This window comes from Caretta caretta, chromosome 1, assembly GCF_965140235.1.
Source record: "Caretta caretta isolate rCarCar2 chromosome 1, rCarCar1.hap1, whole genome shotgun sequence".
In the NCBI taxonomy this organism is placed as follows: domain Eukaryota; kingdom Metazoa; phylum Chordata; order Testudines; family Cheloniidae; genus Caretta; species Caretta caretta.
The window spans coordinates 179,792,288-179,798,287 of NC_134206.1; the positions used below are offsets into that span (position 1 = coordinate 179,792,288).

At 41.5% G+C, this 6,000-nt stretch overlaps 1 long non-coding RNA gene across 1 annotated transcript in view; it reads left to right on the forward strand.

Moving 5' to 3' along the window:
• The window catches only part of LOC125630089 (uncharacterized), a 40,908-nt gene extending 35,574 nt beyond the window's left edge, over nucleotides 1-5,334 (forward strand). The window contains exon 4 of the long non-coding RNA XR_007354554.2: nucleotides 5,031-5,334. This is a non-coding gene — a long non-coding RNA (uncharacterized LOC125630089). The remainder of the gene's footprint in view (nucleotides 1-5,030) is intronic.
• The last annotated feature ends 666 nt before the right edge of the window (nucleotides 5,335-6,000 follow it).

Below are 6,000 nucleotides of genomic sequence, written 5' to 3' on the forward strand. Positions count from 1 at the left end.
CTGCCCTCCTTCCTGAACAAGCTACACCCTTCTATAAATTAATCTAGTCATGAGACTTGGCCCATCAAGTCTCTGTAATGCCAGTTAAGTTCTAATTTAGTTTATAGACTAATACTTCCAGTTCTTCCTGTATATTCCCCGTACTCCTTGCATTTGTGTATAGACATCTAAGATGTTTAGCAGATTTCCCCACTGATTTCCCTCTTGTTACTCTGATGATCTTATTGCCATTTTTCATGTCACCCCTAATATCTAGCCCTCTGTTAAGTTTCCCTTTTTTATCACTTGTCCTTTCTGCTATGACTCACAACAAGAGTTCCAGTTGCAATGGGAACACTGGACTGCAATGAGGACTGAGATCCAATTTATTTCCTGTAGGCCACTGACTGCATTCTTTGCCATTTCTAGTTTCAACTTCTGGTATTGTCTCATTAACATAGTGTCATTTAACTGGCTCCATAATGGAGTAAAAAAGCTGTTTTCTCCATTCAGGTCAATTATATTGATTGTGATCATGACGTCTCCAAATGCATCTCTCAATTTTCTCCAATTATACTAAGCAAGATTGTTAGTCTGATATCTCAGATTTAGGAAACACATGCAATGAGTCGGCTCTCTTGTACTCATGTCATTATTAATTCATTTTGCTAAATCTAGAATGATCAGGAATGCATTCTGTATTCCCCTTTGAATTAAAATCACTTTCTCACTGCAATGCTATTCCAAGTTTATATTGATTCTTGTCTCAAAAAAGTATTAACTTTTATACCAACTCTTTTAGCCTGTGTACGTCCTAGAGATCAGGGAGGAGTCACTAGTTTTGCTTTGAACACTTTTTCTCCAGGGGTCCAATCCAAAGCCTGCTGAAAGACTCACATTGACTTCAATGGGAGCGGGTTCAAATCCCAAACACCTTGACAGTTATTTTTAGATCTGTTTGTAAGTGTTGCGTTTCATTTATTAAGTATTCTGCCAAGCTTGCAGTAATAAATATCTGTGCATATTTGTAGAATACAATAGGGCCTAATTATCTCAGATGATATAGTGCAATGCACGGAAGGCATAGGGCTGCACAGGTGGCACTGATGGCCTACTTTGGATTGCATCTTATTACTTCTGATGACATGCAAAATGGAAAGAAAAGTTTCAGATGTTTGTCTCTCAAGAGTACAGGCTGAATTCGCAAAGCTGGTAGTTGTAAAATAAATATTTTAAATTGTATATTTAAGCATATTTAGTCCCTTACCAGAAGCTCAAAGTGAATGGGAGTCTTTCCACTGACTTCAATGAACCTTTGAAAACAAAACAAAAAATTTCAACCAACTCTAGTGTTTGGGCCAATAATCTTACACCTGGCCTCTGTTTTACGCCTGCAGTTGTTTGAAGGAGCTATTATGGTCAGTTGGCTGTCTGAGTACTTGATTTATAGACACAAATAGCTATTTAGATATCTTCAAATATGCTGAAAATAATTGCACCCACAAAACTGCAAGCATACAAATGGCAGCCTATTTGCAATAAGGCTGAATATTTGACTCTTTAACATAAAGACGTATAAATCACATTCTTCAAAGTGTTGTGACCAAACGATGTTACAATTTATGGCTGTTTGGAGGTCTATAGTGAAATGAGTTTGGCAGTGTCACTCCTGTTCCTAGTGGACAAGATGCTGCATGATGCAAACCACCATAAGGTTTGATATAATAATCTCTCTTTTGTCTCCATGATAGTCCTTCCTAGTTAAGGCACATTTTTAATAGCAATGTAAGGAAGTTTGCATTCTCTTCACTTGTACCATGCTTTAGTGGATAAATAATAGACTTCAGTACTGTTAATCAGGCCTCTTTATGTTCACACTTTATTAACACCATTTATTTTAAATGTGTTTTGTGCATAGCGCTGAAAGTTGAAAATACACTTTCCACCTGAGAACATTATGTAGTGTTAAACATTTCTATTTGGGGGTTTTCTTGGGGTTTAGTGTCAAGGATGCTGAACTGAGCTCAAAAGTTTAGATTTCACTTTCTGAATATAAGGCCCCAAAAGTATGTACGTGTACGTTAATTTACTTTGCAATTTACAAGTTAATTGTATATTTATTGTAAGTAAGTATATACCTTTCTTTCATTTTATTTTTATAAATATGAATATGCATTCTGCTCCATACATCCTTTTCCCTACTTTGTCATTGTATTTCTAATATTAAATCAATAGACACATTTGTCTAATAATCCTTGGTTCTCCCTCCTGCTTTGTCAATGATTTCCAATATGCACTCAGGAAAATCACGTAACCTCTCTGTGTTCCATTTTCCCCATCTGTAAAATGGTGATAACAATACTTAACTATTAGAAGGGTATTGTGAAATTTGATTAATTACTTTTTTGTAAAGTAATTCAAAATCTGGTATGCAAGATGCAATAGATAGGAAAATTATTAGCCCTTACTCTCAGTCCCATGCTCTATCCACTGGTCCTTGGCCCTCTTGTAGGCACAAAATGAGTAAAAAAAATTAAAACCGAAGAAAGCCTTATTGATATAAACTAATATTCACCCCTGTGCCGGGAGAACACACTAGACTCTACACGTCAGTTAAGCGCCACAGTATGAAACTGAGTGATGTATGAAGTGCTGTTTATGTCCCTACGTTGGGTGAATGTCACCTATAGGGCCATATTCTGGTCAAACTCCTGTTCAGTTCAATAGGAGTTTGGGCAGTTTAATGACTAAAGGCCTGAGCCAAAGCCCATTGAAGTTAATGGGTGTTTTTCCACTAACTTTAAAGGACTTTGGATCAGGCCCTACATAATATGAAAATTATAGATGTGATGAAGTGTGGTTTTCTTCACCTTGTTATGTTGCATGTGAGTCTTGTGTATGTACCTCAGTTTCCCTGCATACTGTACCAATGCTTAGGTGATGGAAATTGGGGGTGTGACTTTCGCTGAGGCCCTTGGGCGTGTGAGGCTGCCTACCTCTACATGTAGGTGATGGCTAATGCCCTTCATAACCTGAGACCCAGGAGGGGGATACGGTCAGGTGACTCTTTGCCCGAGAAATGAGACAAAGGCCAGGAGGAGGAGCAACGGGTGTGTTGGAGGTTGGGTCGCTGGAAGCTGGGCAGTATTCATTTTGGGACTGGAAGAGGGGGAGTCCAAGGCATCTGACTGCGGAGTTAGGGTGCAGGGCCCTTTGGCTTCCCCAGGAGCCCCACCAGGTTGACTTGCTGCGTATGGTGGCTTGGAGCTTGGGGGCCCACTGCCTCAGGCAGCCAGCATACGTCACAGCTCCCTGCCACTATGGGAGGTGGTAGGACCCTGCAGCTGAAGGGACTTGGGCTGAAGTCACAGAGTTCTTTGAAAGTCACAGATTCCATGACTTCCATGACCTCCTTGACAAATCATAGCCTTATACATGTGCTCCTGCAGGCCTTCATCGAGTTTAGAGCCTCATTGTGCTAGGTACTGAACATCCATATAGGAAAGTACAGTTTCTGCCTTGAAAATTTGCAGTCTGAGTAGACAAGAAAGACAAAAGGTTTGTGGGGAAACAGAGACAGAGTAGAATTGACTTGCCCCAAGGTCATAAAGCAGATCTATAGCAGAGCGGGATATAGGTCCCAGGTCTCCTGACTCCCTGCCCAGTGACCTATCCACTAGACTACATTGCCTCCTCCCTTTGTCATAGAATATCAGGGTTGGAAGGGACCTTAGGAGGTTATCTAGTCCAACCCCCTGTTCAAAGCAGGACCAATCCCCAATTTTTGCCCCAGATCCCTAAATGGCCCCCTCAAGGATTGAACTCACAACCCTAGGTTTAGCAGGCCAATGCTCAAACCACTGAGCTATCCCTCCCCCCAAGACACAAGAAGCTAAAGAAGTCTGTCACTATCTGACAATGCTAGTGCTGCTGGCATAGACATTGGCACCTAACCCCAAGAGAGGAGCTTGCTTTGAGAATCCCAAGCAGAGGGAGGTACCTCTCTCTAGCCTGGACTCAGGCACCAAACTCCCTGGGAGTGGCAGAGGGAGGGGGGTGTGCCTTAAGACACACGACTCAACATGCTATCTCTCATTCTCTAGCTTACATGGAGAGCTGCCTAGTGTGCTGGCTTTTGTGAACCCCATTCTGAGGTGCCTATCTCCCTCCAATCATTGTACAGGGAGCCTTGGTGACAAACTCAGGTTTTGTGAATTCCAGTGACTATCTAGGCACCTAAGGCCTGGTCTACAGTAGACAATTAACTACATTGGTCATGGGTGTGAAAAATCCACACTCCTGAGCATCATTGTTAAGCTGACCTAGGTCCCCATGTAGACAGCATTAGATTACAAAAGCATTATTCCATCAACCTAGCTACTGCCTCTGAGGGAGGTGGATTACCTATGCCAATAGTGTTCTAAATGTAGAGAAGCCTTTCGTTTCTTTGTGAATCTCATAGAATCATAGAATATTAGGGTTGGAAGAGACCTCAGGAGGTCATCTAGTACAATCCCCTGCTCAAAGCAGGACCAACACCAACAATCTAGCCCAAAACTTCAGAAGTTTACACAACCCTATATGAACCTCTCTGGAAGCCTGGAAACTTACAAGAACAAGCTTTCTATGCAGATAGTTAGTACTTTCTCATTCCAGATCAGTAAAAAACACCATAAGAGTAGTTTCTCTTTCATGTATCATATTCTGGTTAAATCCAGGAAGTACTAAGGCACATGAAAGTAAAAACATAAGTTTGGGGTTTTCTGTGAAATGTCTATGGCTGCAAGTATTACAAGGAACACTTAAGGTTACAGCAAAGAAAAAAAAGATTAGAGAAAGATATTTTGTTCTATTCCTTCAGCTTTACTTCATGATAGCACTTCAAGTACAGACTGTTTCCCTTTTTTTCTCCTGTATAATCAATTAGTCACTTTGCCTTGCTGTATGTTACTCCTGGGGGAATTCTGCACCACTGTGCAATGCAGAATTTTGTATAAATTAATGTTGGGAGTGCAGAATTTCCTTTTTTTCCCCACCAAAATGGGCTGCAGAAATGTTGGCTACCACTGGGAGCCGCTGGACCTGGTAGACCCCAGCTTGAAAATAGAAGACAAGTCCACAGGGATGGGAAGGGAACTGGAGGTGTCCCAGCAGCTGCAGTTCCCAGCACTCCCTGAAGGAAGGAGGCGGTGGCGATGTGCAAGAAACTCTGTGCAAGCCCTCAACCAGTATCAGGCAGTTTCTTCCTCTGGATCTCTGGGCTGTTGGAGGGTAGGTGGCTTGAGTGTCTGGGACCGGGGGGACCTGCACCTGGTCTCTGGGGAGGTATGAGTGTCTGGGCTGGGGGAAGCCATGGCTGGGCTCTGGGGAGGAAGGGGTTGGAGTGTCTGGGCCAGGGAGAGCCCCCAGGTGGGCTCTGGGTGGGAGGGTGCAGAGAAATGGGAGTTGCTTGTCACAGGGTTTTCTTTATCTCTCTCCTTCTGGGGGATGTTTTGTGTGTGTCTGTATTGTTACTGGTATTTTGAACTAAATTACCAAAATAATTGAAACTGGAGTGATTATATGATGTTATTTTGACAAATAAAATTTGCAGAATTTTAAAATATTGTGAGTAGAATTTTTAATTTTTGGCACAGATTTGTGTGTGTGTGTGTGTGTGTGTGCGCAGAATTCCCCCAGGAGTATGTTTGTGTAGCATTTTATATAACAAGAGGGGAGAGAAGAGCATTTAAAAAAGCAGGAAAATGTGATTGAAAAATTATAAAAGATCATAAGGTAAGGAGCTCAGAGAGATGGTAGAGCATGAAAATTAATTTAACTCACTTTCAATCTTTAATAAAGTCCTAGTTTGGGGTTTTGTTGCAGTTTGAGGTAAAAATTCAGATTAGTTTCTGTAATACCCAAACCAGTTTATCCATCCTCTATTTAAGCCTCTCATAAACTATACAAATTGGACAACTGTTGGGCCCATCTAAAAAAAGTCAGTGAGTGAAATTACTCAATTAGCTTCTGTTTAGAAGC